This window comes from Benincasa hispida, chromosome 1 (genome assembly GCF_009727055.1).
Source record: "Benincasa hispida cultivar B227 chromosome 1, ASM972705v1, whole genome shotgun sequence".
Taxonomy (NCBI): Eukaryota; Viridiplantae; Streptophyta; class Magnoliopsida; order Cucurbitales; family Cucurbitaceae; genus Benincasa; species Benincasa hispida.
Window position 1 is genome coordinate 30,087,221 of NC_052349.1, and position 15,504 is coordinate 30,102,724.

General features: G+C 32.0%; 1 long non-coding RNA gene across 1 annotated transcript; it reads left to right on the forward strand.

Annotated features, from left to right (window-relative positions):
- Positions 1–14,539: 14,539 nt before the first annotated feature.
- Positions 14,540–15,236, forward strand: LOC120081902. Its single transcript, XR_005482992.1, has 2 exons — positions 14,540–14,848; positions 14,952–15,236. It is a non-coding gene; the product is annotated as an uncharacterized LOC120081902 (long non-coding RNA).
- Positions 15,237–15,504: the final 268 nt, after the last annotated feature.

The window sequence follows — 15,504 nt, forward strand, 5'->3', positions numbered from 1 at the left end:
CGTTCTTAACTAGTTTCTCAATCCTGTTGAGATTTATGTGACCCAGTCTCAAGTGTCAAAGGTAGGCATTTGGAGAAACCTTCCTTTTCTTATGAGTCTCAGTAGTTTTAAACATCTTTATGTTCAAAACAACTCTAACCTCAATTGGTTTTAACAAATACAAATTATTTTCTAATTTTGCAGAACAAATTTGATTGTTTCTTGAATTGATGAACACTTCATCATTTTCGAAAGAAATTTTATAATTTTGTTTTAGCAAACAAGAGATAGATATTACATTCCTTTTCATAGAAGGAATGTAATAAACATTTTTAAGATAAATGTATTTATTTACTATAAATAATTTCATATCTCTCACTGCTTTAACTGAAACAAGCTCCCTGATTTCTACTTTAAAGATTGCTTCGCCTTCTGTCAATTGTTTCTTGTTTCCTGTGAGAAAATACAGACATGATTAGTGACACCTGAATCAATTATCCAGGTTTTATCATTTTCCATTAAACATGTTTCGATAACAAGTAAATTATATTTATCTTGTTGTTTGAATTTCGCATTTTCATCAATATCGTTCAAAACTTTAAATGAGTTGGGAGATAGATGACAATCCTCTGTTAAAACTCTTTTAAAACCATTAACCGCTAGTAATATGCACGTTGATTTGATTTTACTGTTAACTAATTCGAAAGCGAGTATTCTAGAAGAATTCGACATGCTAAAAAGTTTAAACAAATTCTAATTAGCAAATTACAATTGAATCCAAAGTCAAGTTTTAGCAAAACAAGTAATAATGTACCCATAACCATTATTCATTTGCAATGATACTATAGTGAGTCAGAATACGTGCTACTGAGGGGCAGTCAAATACTTATTCACTAAAGCAAAACAATTTTGACCAAAAACTATCCAGAATAACTATTATTCCTATAGCCGTTTAGTTACCATTTTCGGTTAGAAGTTATTAACATTTTAGTAATTCTGTAAGTGTAACCCTCCGGACGTTAGAGGTCGGCCCCAACTATGCTACCAAAATGGAGAGTCAATGTTGGGAATGGACTTAAGAAATCCTATCTATTTTTGGAGTCTGAGTTGTTCCGAATCCTATGTTACAACCCTCTGAGGGGATAGCATCGTTAAACGACTAGCAAGGACCGCTTAAAGCAAACTAGCAGATGCAACATAGGAATCTCACGATCTAAACTAACGAAAGAGACTGCAGGACACGTTGACACATATCCTTCACCCACTTACTATGAACTACTTCCCCCGTTCACCTTGTTATTGACTCATACAAACACTTTCTAAATAGAAGTCACTCCCTAGGTGACACGAAGCGTCATATGAATCTCACGATGTGAACTATGTGGAGACATGAAAATTGAAATCTACGTATCATATATTTGATTTATGTTTGAACGACTTCCCCTTATTCATCGGAATCTAGATTTATGCAAATACTTTCCAAATGGATGTCATCCCAAGGTGACACAAAGTACCACTTAAATATCGATCGTGAACTCTTAGGGACGTGAGAGCTAAAAATAATGTTTCGTATATGTTATTAATCTCCCACTGAAGTGTTCTAATAACTTTATCATATAAGTTATTAAACTCCTACTAAAGTCTTCTACTATTAATTTGGGTAAATTTATTTTGGCTAATTAAACAACCCTAAGTCTATATGGTTTATCCAAGTATAACACTTATAAATGGATTTAAACCTATGATGTCTAGGTGATAAACCATTTTATTACCTAACATCGCTCATATATGCTTATAAAACCGGTTAACAACATTCAATTATATGGCCATAATCCCCAGGTAGAAGGTGTTTCGTAGATCGTCAACTTAAGTACCTCCAGTCTTAGACATGATTATATACCGGTTGAGTTTATAACCATGTTTTACAAGATGTCGACCTATTTTAACTTATTAAAACGGGTGATTAACTTACGTGAGCATGCAACTTATCTTTGTTATGGATTTTAACTCAATTTTATAACAACTTAAAAAATTAGACATGTTATTACATCCATAACATACATCAAGACATTCTAATTTAATATAACAGTTATATTAAATAACTGAAACCCTAAACATACATTCTATACATCATAACAATTTATAATATATATACAATGTGTGTAGCATGCTTCCTAAGGTGTGATTTAAAATCTAAATGGCATACTATATGTACAACATGTTTAAATTTAAATACAACATACATCACATGCATAAATATTTAAATAACCCTGATATGGTTCAACTTTGGCATCCTAAGTAAGCATAATAACTAATTATTACAAGACCAGTTCAAAAATAGCTTCAAATTGGTGTAGAACTGCTTGAACCGACCCAAACTGGACTCAAACTGCTCGAACCGGACCTCTAAGGCATCAAAATGGGTGGAACCAGTCCAAAAATGGTTGAATCGAATCGGATTGGGGCTGGACCGGATCGAAACTAAAGAAAATCAATCGAACCGGCCCTCCTCGTTTATCCTCACTCAGTCAACGGTTAAAACTCGCTATTCGACCGAAATCGTGCTCGCTCGATCGAAATCTCGCTTGATTTCGCTGGCTGGGATAAACAGCGTCGTGTCCTGCATCCCAATGTTGCGAGACTGCGAGAAAAACACCATGAATTGGGCTGCCACGAAGAACAACATTGCAACGATCAAGGGCAGCATTGCAACGCTGCCTGGATAGAAGCAGTTCTACAGAAAAATTCTCCTCGGCCTTGCTTGCTTCAATTTCCAAATTACAACCTAATTCAGACTCTAATGACTCCAAATAAATTACAGACTCAAGAGCACACTAAAGCTTATCAATCAAGAGCCAATTACAAATTTAATTTGGAAATTAAAGAGAAATCTAATGCCAAAGCTAGAAAAAAAAATCCATATCAGTCCAAAACATGCAACATCATAAATTCACCCACCAAAACTCAAATTAACACTAATTGGTGCGTAAGTCACGCTCTGATACCAAGGAATACACAAGCATCCAATAGAATCAAATAGAATCAACAAGCACTCTAATTACATTTAATTTGAGTTCTAAAGCATCCTATTTTAGAAAATACATAAGAGGGTTTCAAGTTTCATACCTTTGATGAATTCTCCCGATTCCAAGCTGCTCTTCACTTCAATTCAACTCCAAATCAATTGTGAACCACCAAGAGGTCTTCTCTACTATTCTCAACCTTGAATTTGAGTGTTGGAACTCAAATTGAGTAAATTTGTGAAGTAATTTTTCTGGGTTTGAGAGGAATAAGAAGATGAGTTCAAAAACTCATTTCTCATCAAAAAACACTACTTGTTCCACTTCAATTCTAGATGTTTTATCACCCTTAGCATGCAAGCACTCCATCAAACATGAATGGCAATAGCTAGATTGAAGATGGAAGTGGAATTGTATGTCATTGCATGAAGAACACCTCATGCATGGAGAAAATGTGGGAAAACCCCACTTTCTCCATTTTCCCAAAATTTCCATTTTTTCAAATTTTAGATTCAAATTTCAATTAATTCTTTAATTAACTAAAATCCGATTTGATTAATTCATTATTAATCAAATTTGAAAAAACAAAATCCAATTTCTTAAATTGGATTAAAATTGAAAATTAATTAAACATATTTAATTAATTAATTAATTTAATATCAAATATTAAATTGATCACACACATAATTTTAAATATGAATCCTATTCATGTAATTGATATTTAATCAACATTTAAATATTATAAACTCTCTTAATTATGTCATATATAATTATACAAACCCTAATTTGAATTTGAACCTATTCAAATTCAAACCCTAATTTCAATTTGAACATATTCAAATTGATATCATTCCAAATTCACTCAATTTAATAATTAAGGTGTTCATGTTTTCTGAGCTAGTAGAAGGATCTTATGGACTTACAAATCATGAGCTCCAACGTTTTAAGATTAATTGGTCAAAACTCTTCAGACCAAATTAATCAGTATTCGTTAACTATCAAGTCACAACACTATAGCTCAATAGTTGCACTCTTCTCATTGTAGATATATTTGTGTCCACATGATTTAACCATAACCAGTCAGTTGACCCTTCACAAGTTGTTCGTAATAATGACTAGGTCAATATGCTATTTTACCCCGATATTACATCTATCCTCTAATGAACAATTGGTTTATTATCTAATTACTAAATTAAATCCCTCCCAGGCCGGTGATAGGGTGGAGCCTTTTGTTCAAGACCTGGATATAGTACTTGAGAGAACAACCTTTCTCCTGTCCCTACATTGGGTAGGCGTGAGTTCCATCTTGCACCCTATGTCCCCAGCTATCTACCCGGTCTTACCTCTAAAATGGGAGGTTGTCTTACCTCTAAAATGGGAGGCTTATTAAGTCGACGTTGTTGAGCCAACCCTCACTCATATAAATCTAAGGATAATCCCGAATAAACAGGAGTTCATAGTTAGCTCGGGATTAAGATTGAGTTACCTAGGTCATCTAAGCGAAATAGTCAGTCTTAAACAGTAAACAACGTTATAAAGTAAGAGTGACTTATTTCTTGGTCCGATGCCTTCACTCCTCATGTCAATACATGAACGAATCTGGATCACTTGGTTTGTAATATCTTTACAACAACTTGTAACAGCTACAGAGTAGGCCGCATCCAATAGTGTTACCAGAATAAGATATCCAACCTTAATCATATACTATAGACCGTTTTGGCTATTTACTCGAACTTGATTCATCTTTATGTCTCTACATAAAGTTCAAGTATTCATATAATAGTAGTGGATCTTAGTTTATTGGATTTAAACTTTATGAATGCAATTAATAGATTCAATAACAACTTTATTGAAGAAATGTTAAATAACATCTTTATTGATAATGGAATATGTTCAACTTTACAAACTACGAGTTTTAGGACATACAACCTAACATGATATATGTTTGTGGGACAGATGGTAAAGAGATTTGAAACAAAAATCCATTATATAATGCAAGAAAATAAACTATACAAGGATAGAGTACCATGCCAGAGGCAATTTTGAATCAAACATACTACTTGGTGGTTTTCCAAATCAAATAGAAGCCAAATGAATGTAGCAAAAAAATGAAGTAAAAAAGAAAAGTGAACCACGATCTCAATCATAATTCAAGTCAAGCAGGCATGAATTTTTGTCTAAAGAGAGAGGCAAATATTAATCAATTACATTCTGATAGCCTTGACCCATCACAACAACCATCCTGTAGACTTGCATTAAGAGCCAAATAGTTCAGTATGTGCAACGGGATTCAACTCAATGCATACAAATATCATTTATCATTCAATTCAAATCTTCAAGAAGACTAATCTAGTGTTGCTATCTTGCCAGCCATACTCAAGAATTTGACTTTCCTAAGAAAAAAGACGAGTCGAAGAGAAAATTGGCATATCAAAACCATATTTGTTGCATCAAACTAAGACAATTTAAAAAAAAAACAAATAAACAAGAGACAATTCAACAACTAATGTTTGTAATGATCAATTGGTTAGAAGCACGTTTGTTGGATTTGATTTACTTCTTCATCTAGTCTATGCTTTCTTCTTAAAAAGAGTTAAAATGATGAAGGGGTTAATCGCTTATCAAAATTCCATGCTTCATGAGTTCGATTCTTGTTTGGTTGTCACTTGTTCGATGATACATTATTCATGGTTTTGACACATTTCGATCCACTTCTTCCCACTTCTTTCACGAAACCAATGTGACGAATATTGTACTCAACTAAATATGATACCTCCATTTATGTAATAGAAACTTCCATTCTGCTAAAAAAAGAACAAGGCATGTTTTACTTTCACTCGAGCAAGATCCATACCTCATGATTGATGTCTCCCTTCTCTTTGCATACTTCTAAATAACTCCAAAAATGTCGTGAATGGCTTATCAACAAGATTACCATACTCTTCAAGGGTAAAAATTCCCTTAAAACACATAGAACAAAACAAAACAAAATAAAAGATTTATTAGTAAAAGTCGAGTATCAACAACCTATCAATCTATTTCAAAGTTATATCCATTCAAAATCAAAGCTAACAGACAACACGAAATAATAGAACTTAAATATACTTAGCAAGAATATAAATTGAAGAACTAAATTTGACTTCTTGCCTTCTTGTGCTGCTTCCTTAAATTGCTCCAAGGTGAGCTTAGAAGACAGATTGTGAAATATGTTAGGTAAAGTACGTCTTGCATTTGGAGTTTGCGTTAATGGTGTCCTTCAACAGATAGTGCAACTTGCCAGTCATCAAATAAATTAGGATATTCTACGAATTTGCAGTCACTGTACTCCCCATGAATATTATCCAATCAACACATTAGCTAGTTTGTCTTCTTTCTTTTCGTTTTTCCTTTTTTTTTTTTTTTTCTTTAGTGGGCCTAGTATTTCCAGCAATTGCAATGACTTCTTTATTTCTTCATGTTATTTTTTTTTTTTAAATATGCTAGTTTGTCAATTGTGTCAGGGAATAACTTTGCACGTATAAATGACATAGTGTAAAATAGTTAAAAACAAAAACTCAAATGATCATTTTTCCTATATGAACTTTCAAGGACAATATATACTTCAACAATCAAATTTATGTATGAAGAGACATTAAGACAATCATCTTTCTTATAGTATATGCAAAAAATAATAATAATAATAATAATAATAATTAAAAAAAAAAAAAAAAAAAAAATCAGATCTTAAGAAGGTCTCTTCATGAATGGAGCCATTATTGCGTAATTATTGTTTTATTTTTAACCTTTTACCTAAACTTGGCTTAAAATCTATATATTCTAAGTTTTCATTAAATGAGAAACATTAAAAGAAGAAACTATACAAGTAATCTTTAAGAATAATTAACAAGGTACCTAACACTTTGTATGTAAAACAATATTTAAATTTTAGAAAAACACAATAAACTTATAGGCGCTATAAATCAAAGGTAATCACTTACCTCACTCATTTAAAATTAAGACCCATTCATTTATCACCATCTTAAACGGCAAAAAGCTAGTCAAATTAAGGAAAAAAAATAGAAAAGAATGATTAAATCACCGGCATATGTAATCAATCACATGTTTTCCAATAGAGGCCACATAATCTTCCATTCAAATAAGAGATGTTCGTGTATGGTTTGGACTTTGTTTCAATGGGGTTGATTTTCTAGGTTTGTTTCAATCAAAAAAGAAAAAGTTACCTTGAAAGTGGTTTGGTTTGAAGAGAGAATTGGACCATTGCCTTCTTCACGCCCCACCGGTCACATTTAACAAACACAAACCCAAAAAAAAAAATAAATAAATAAAACATAAAAAATAAAAATTGGAAATTCATAAATTTTCAAATAAAAGCTGTTGCGAACATATCGGGTCAGTCTGCCTGTATTGTCTTCCAAAGTTAAAAGCCAAATTTCATATAAAAAACTAGAGTTTCTGGACCATAAGAACTAAAGTTATTCTGAGAATCGAAACCAACAAAAATTTTACAAAACGCTTGAAAATAACCAGTCACCGCACTATAAAAAGTTTCTCATCCAAACTTTATGATCAGCTCCAATAAGGCTCATTCTCACAAAACAAGCCTAAAACTCGTTATCCATCTAAAAATCAAAATTAAATTCTCCTTACCTCTGAAAATCGGAACCAACCGCAACCCACCTCTAAAACTCGAAGTTGCGGGTCTCTTCTTAAAATCGGAACCAATGCCTAGTCTTCCTCTAGAAATCGAAGATGTAACCTTGCTCCTCTAAAAGTTGAAGCCACCGCCGTAACCCTCTTCCTCAAAAAACCAACAATGAAACCATTCCTGTCTTCTATATAGAAAAATATGATGAAAAAACAACAGATTATATAATCACCAAAAGCTTTGTCATAAACGTAGGTCTTCTTCTTATGCTTCTTGGCATCTCCCCTGGAACGAAGGACAAGGTGGAGACTGGAGAGTGAATTTCTTCAAGATGTTGTAGTCGGCTAGGGTTCGTCTGTCTTCTCCCTATTTTAAGCTAAAGAAGTTGGAGATTGAGAGAGTGAGACTAAAAGGGAGGGAAGAAGAGAAAACGAGAAGTCAAGTGACACCTTTTTTTCCGTAAAATTTGAGGGTTGAGCACGACTTTAATTCTTTTGAAATAAAATTTCTGCCTTTTTTCCTCTATCTATTATAGCCTATTTAATAAAAATATATAAATATAATCAGAAGCTATAGAAGATCATATTTTGTGGTGACAGTTTGTTACTTCCGAAGATATGGCTGCAAGTACTGTAATTCCTAATCAGTTCATCATCAATTCCGGATCGCTGTGTTGGAATTTCTAAGCTAATTCGATTGAGGGGACATTTTCAATGGTTGCCTTCCGTCAGGTATACTAATCTTTCACTGTCGTTTACTCTGAATACTCGAGACTTTTCTTGAAGAATGAGAACTGAGCATAAGAATTAGTTCAACTGTTAGAGCTGAATTTAGGACATGGACTGTTATTGGTTGTCGGATCCGGAAGTAATTCATTGTGCGTTGAAAGTAAATTCCACACGACCGTGGTGTAAATTGTTCCTGTCGGTTGCTCTAAGGTTTACATAGATGCACGTCAAACGGAGGAATGGAATCAAATCGAGAGAAAATATGCTCAGCTTTGGAAGGACACAGAGATCAGAATTTTTTATGAAACAAATCTGATAGCTCGCTAGGTTTTTAAAAGGAAGAAGAAGATGAAGATAGAACGGCCACTGACGTTTTTTTTCTTCTTGGAAATTAATGCCAGATCTAAAAACACTAAGGGCACACAATAAATCTTAAAACCTTTTTTAATCCAAATAATTGAGACTTCACCAGTTTAAAAAATATACAAAAAGAAATAAATCTTAAAACTTTTTTTTCTTGCAAGTGTGGTTGCCGAAGTCTGCCATCGTCTGACCAGTCTTTAATTCTCCGATGTAGGACAAATGAAAAGGAAATATTTGGGTATATAAGTTCTCAATACATACAGATGCTCTTGACTTGTGACGTTAATCTAATCATTTATACATACTAGTCAAGAAACACAAGGAATGCATGTGAAATCTTTTATCTCTAATTATTTTTTTTAAATAGTAATTTTTAGCATATATAAATAAATATTATACAATTTTGTTTATGTTACCATCAACTTTTAACTTTTAAAAATGAGATAATGTAACCGTTTTTATTTTAATGTTCTCATATTATAGTTTTCTTTTTTTTAAAAAAAAAAGTTCTTCTATCTACTATGAAGAGAGAATTGTTCTAGTAGTAAAATTATAGAATTATTATGTAAATACTCTAGCATTGTAATATATATAATGCAATATTTATTATTTTAATGTTATTATATATATCTACTGTGAAGTCCATTAAATCCTCTATTGTTTGTATTTTCTCTAAGCTTTGGATCTCCATGAAATTATTATTATTATTTAAAATATAAATGCAAATATTTGTTTTGTTTCTTACACGTGCATCTCACATATACATTGGAAGAATCGATGCCCTAATTCAAAGTGTGTCAATATCAGCTACACTTACTCGCCCTAATCCACTGTCTTTCATAACGAATACTTACACTCAAAAAATCAAAACCAGTCGATAAAGGGCAATATGAAAATTTTAAAAAATGTAAGGGGAAAAGGGACATGTTACCTAACCCTTTCTTATATACATAAGAGAAATATTATGAATATTATAATATAAAATAGATGACCATTGCTTAGTGTCTCAAAAGTCATGTGTCACTATTCATGTTGTTCATGTGCCATGTAGTTATTTATGTTTGATGTTCATGTAAATTCACATCTTACTTGCAATTCCACTTCTACCAATTTCATGATTTTTAGTTATTTTATGTTTTAGTTATTTTAATTTATAATTTTAGCTTTTATCAAATTCTTTTTTTAGTCTTTTTATTTTTTTTCTTTTCTTCAATTTTTGCTTCTTCTCTCTTTTTATTTTATTCCATTTTTTCATTTTCTTTCTCCAATTTTTACTTCTTCTTTTTTATTTTATTTTATTCTTTCATTTATCCGATTTTCGCTTTTTCTTTATAATTTCTTTCTTTGATTTTCTGCTTCTTCTCTTACTTTTTCTTTTTCTTTTTTTTTTTTAATTTTTCTTTCATTTTTTTTTTGTTTTTGCTTCCTTTTTTCTATTTAATCTGCTTTCCTTTCTTCAATTTTTGCTTCTTCTCTTTCTCTTATTTTTAAAATTTTTCTTTCCTTTATTTGAATTTTTCTTCTTCCCATTTTTTTTCACAAGAATTATGAGGTTGAATTTCGTACTCAAGACTTGAAAGTACTCAATTCATAAGTGACTTAACACCAATAAGCCAATCATCAAGTTTGATTATTATAATAAATAATAAATATAAATAGCAAATGAAATTCTTTCAGTGATAGCCACTAATACTTTTTGTCACTGATAGCTTAATCCTTGATTATATTTTCATATTTAATAACCACTTATATAAATCTATCATTGATAACCAACTTAGTGAATTTAATTATTAAAGATGAATCTGAAACTAAAATGTAAGTGGAATGTCTAGAAGTTATCACTAATAGAATTTTATCAATGATATAAGCTATCATCGAAAAGAAAAATGATTTATAAATGTTTGGGAAGGACAAGAAGGGGTAAACAAGTGTCCAGTGGCAATGATTGATAGAAGCTACTACTGATAGCATGTTACCAGTGATAGAAGCTAATATTAATAGCATGCTATCGATGATAGAAACTACCCGATAGCACGTTATCAGTGATAGAAGCTACCCGATAGTACGTTATTGGTGATAGAAGTTACCACTAATAATACCTTATCGATGATAAGAACTATCACTGATAGCATGATATTAATAATATCATTGATAGCATCTTATCAATGATGTTATCAGTGAAAGAAGTTGTCATTGATAACCCCAATATGAGCGATGTTAGTGATATCGGTGATAGAACTTAGGTGATATCTATATGTCGAGTTTCTTTCAAAGATGATAATAAGTTATAGAAGTCTATCATTGATAGCCTTAAGTGTTAATATTTCAAGGTTGATTCTAATTGATGAAAGTCTATCAGTGATGGAGACTAATAGCTGCTATCAACGATAGCCATGATACAAGATTATTAGTGATAACTACTATGGTATTCAAAGTTGTTAGTCTTCTTTCAAAGTTGATCACTATTTATAAATCTATCATTGATAGCCATTGATAGTCTTACGTATTGATATTTCAAGTTTGATTCCAATTGTTGAAAGTGAATCAATGATAGCTTGATCCTTGATAGCAAATTAAAAGCTAATATTTCAGGATTGTATTAATTTTTCTCAAATTGAAAGTTATCGCTGATAGCAACTATCATTGATAGAAATTGATAGAAGCTATCAAAGATAGCAGTTGATAGCTGCTATTAGTGATAGCTTTTAATTTGAGAAAACTGGAAAGAAGCGAGAAAAATAGTGGCTAGGCATGGGTTTTTTTAGTCTTTTATCATTTTTTGATCTATATATGCAATTATTTTATCATTGTACTACATATTCTATTATTTTGGGTTTGAATTTATTTATGCAACTAGCGCTTTTATTTATTTATTATTATTATATAAAAATATTATTATATTATATTTTTCATATCAATATTCCCGTTGTGCTCTTTAATTTTTATAACATCTTATCAGCACGAGCTCCTATCGTTTTCCCCGCTAAAGGTAGATCCTAAAGGTATGTTGGTTTTTCCCTCTTCATTATAATCAATAAATTTAATATTTTTCTGCATATTCAATATCTATTAAATGTCTAACATAAGTACAATATTTTATGATAGTGCTGCCATGACAAATCTCACAAAAAATAGAATTTGTCCTCCTTGATATTAACGACAATAATTATTTGTCATGGATACTTGATGTCAAAATGCACCTAGATGCTAAGAATCTTGGGAAGACTATTAAAAAAAAATATGACATCCAGTCATAACAAAACAAAAGCTATGATTTTTCTTCGTCATCATATCCACGAGGGATTGAAAATGGAGTATCTTATAATAAAAGATCCCCATATCTGGTTGAAAATTTAAAAGAGAGATATGATCATAAAAAAAAACAGTCATTCTTCTTAAAGCTCGTTATGAGTGGATGCACTTGAGGCTACAAGATTTCAAATCAGTAAGTGATTACAACTCTGCATTATTTAAAATCAGTTTAAAATTGTTGTTATGCAGAGAGAAAATTACTGATGTTGATATGTTAGAGAAGATATTTTCTACATTTCATGTCTCAAATATGCTCCTGTAGCAGCAATATCAAGGAAAGGTTTTAAACAGTATTCTGAATTAATTTCATGTCTTCTCGTGGTCAAACAAAATAACGAGTTATTGATGAAAAATCATGAATCTCGACCAACCGGAACAACATCATTCCTTGAAGTGAATAGTGTGAATTTTAATAATAACCGTGGTCGTAGTCGAGGTCGAGGTTGTGACCGTGGAAGAGGAAGAAATAATTATTATTTTCGTGGTGGTCATTCTAATCATTTAAATTTCAAAAGAACCACATAAAATGATGATAAAAAATGAAAAGCTTCACAAGATAAAAGTTCAAAGAGTGTTGAAAATAAATGCTTCAGATGCGGAATGACAGAGCATTGGTCACTTACCTGTTGTATGTCAAAACACTTACTTGACCTTTATCAAGCCTCCTTGAAGGAAAAAGAGAAATATGTGGAAGCAGATTTTGCATATCGAGATAATGACATATTTGACCCATCCCATATGACAATTTTAAATGTGACAGACTTCTTTGAATCTCCTAAAGAGAAGATTGACACAATTGGTGGCATCAAGTGTTTCATTTGACTTTGAGAATACTTAGACTTAATGTTGTTGTTTTCTTTTATCGATCTTCATGTTTTTTTAATGACTTTTGTGTATTTAAAGTGTTGTTTTTCTTATTGTAATTATTTTCTTTTAATGAAGAAGCATGGATCATTTTCATACGTTAGGTGTTTCAAAAATGAGCAAAGAAAATCCATGTCTGGCAGACAGTGCAACTACACATACAATACTTACAAATAAAAAATATTTTTCCAAATTGACAATGCTGAAAGCAAAAATAAATACAATATCAGGTTCTACAAATTTGATCAAAGATTTTGGAAAAGCAAATATTATTTTTCCTAGAGAAACAAAATTTACAATTGACAATGCATTGTTCTCTATTCAATCAAAGAGAAATCTTCTAAGTTTTAAAGATATACGTTGCAATGGTTATCATATTGAGACTGATAGTAAGAATAATGTGGAATATCTATATATCATATCCATTATCTCAAATGAAAAACATATATTAGAAGAGTTGCCCGCTTTATCTTCTAGATTGTATTATACTCATATACGAGCAATTGAAACATATGCAACAATGAACCAAAAGTTCATGAATCCAGACATATTTATAATTTGGCATAACCGATTGGGTTATCCAAGATCTATAATGATAAAAATAATTATTGAAAATTCAAATGGACACCTATTGAAGAACTAGAAGATTCTTCAATCTAATGAATTATCATGTGATGCTTGCTTTCATGGAAAATTGATAATTAGATCATCACCATCTAAAGTGGGGACTGAATCACCCACATTTTTAAGAACGAATTCATGGTGATATATGTGGACCCATGACCCACCAAGTGGACTATTTAGATATTTTATGGTATTAATAGATGCATCTAGCAAATGGTCACACGTATGCTTATTATCAAGTCGAAATCTGGTATTTGTAAGATTATTTGCTCAAATAATTAAGTTAAGAACACAATTTCCTGATTATATAATTAGGACCATTCGTCTTGATAATGCTAGTGAATTTACATTCCAAGCTTTTGATAATTATTGTATGTCACTTGGGATAAGTGTTGAACATCTTGTAGCTCATGTTCATACACAAAATGGTTTAGCATAATCATTTATAAAACGTTTGCAATTAATTGCAAGACCATTACTTATGAGAGCTAAGTTTCCTTCATCTGTATGGGGACATGCTATTTTACAGAGAGCGTCACTTGTACGCATTAGGTCAATAGCTTATCATAAGTACTCGCCATTACAATTAGCTTATGGTCATGAGCCAAATATTTCCCATTTGAGATGTAACATCCTGATTTTTATTTTGTAATTAAGTTTTTTTTTTTTATTGTTGGCTACTTGGATAAATTATATGAGATTTATGTTTTTGGGCTAAGCTAAAATATGATTGAATTATTTGGAATTAATTGAGTTTTATTTTGGCTTATATTTTGGGAGATTTGATTATCTATGGAGATAATTAAATGTGTATATTAGATTTTTTTTTAAAGGAAAAGGAAAAAATATATATATAACTATATATATTTTGGGAGATAATTAAGGAATTTTTTTTTTAAGGGAAAAGGAAGAGTTTAATTTGGTTATATATATTTATGGAAAGGGTTAAAGGAATGAAAAAAAAAAAAAGAAAATTAAATTTACTTCTCTCTCCTCAACCCAAACGCACGCAACCTTTTTTCCTTCCCTTCTTCTTCTTCTTCTATTCCTTTCAGCCCTAGCCATCGTCCGCCTTCCAGCCACCAGCCTTGTCATTTCGATGCCGCCGCAAGCAACGTCGCCAGATCTCCTCGCCAGCGCCGCTGCAAGCAGCCTCACCTCGTCGGATATCCTCGCCAGCGCCACCGCAAGCAGTGCCTCGCCGTTCCGTCGTCGCCGCCATGAGTTCCAGCTGCCGCCGTGAGCTCCTCGTTACCGTGAGCAGCGCCGCCTCCTTGTCGTTTTGTTCGCCGCCTCTGCCTTTTTGAGATTAGGTAAGAATTGGATTATTTTGGGCAACGTTTGGTGTTAAGTCTTTTTAAAGTACCTCTTGGTGTTGGAAACGATTTTAGTGTTACCCATTGTGTCGACTTTCAGGATTTGGATTTCGAGGCGTTGCTAACAAAGAAAGGACTATTCTCTTCATCGGAGAGTTTTAGTTTGGGTAAGTTTTATGTAAGTTGGTCGGTTATTCTTGGAAAAAAAATAAGTTATTGATTTTGGAATTAATTATTGATCAGATTGGCTACTTGAATAAAGTTTTGAAATTTTTCTTGGATCAAGCCACAACTTTGGGTTGATTCAAGTTTTCCAAAGGTTTTAAGGAATTATTTGCGTGGACTTTTGTGACCAAGTTGAGATAAGTGATACTATTATTGGCAATATGTTTTGCTAGATGCATGGTAGTTACAAGTATTATGAGCATGTTAAAACTTCTAATCAGTACTGATATTATGTATGTGATGCATGAATAGACCAGTAGAGCGGTTTATTGTCTTGCTTTGACGCGTGTTATTATTATGTTTGACGGTATGTCTACAGGCCACTAGACATGCGTGAACCGATAGGTTAACGTTCATGTTATTATCATGTTTGATAGTGTGCCTACGGGCCGCTAGACATGCGTGAGCCGACAGGTTTACGTTCATGT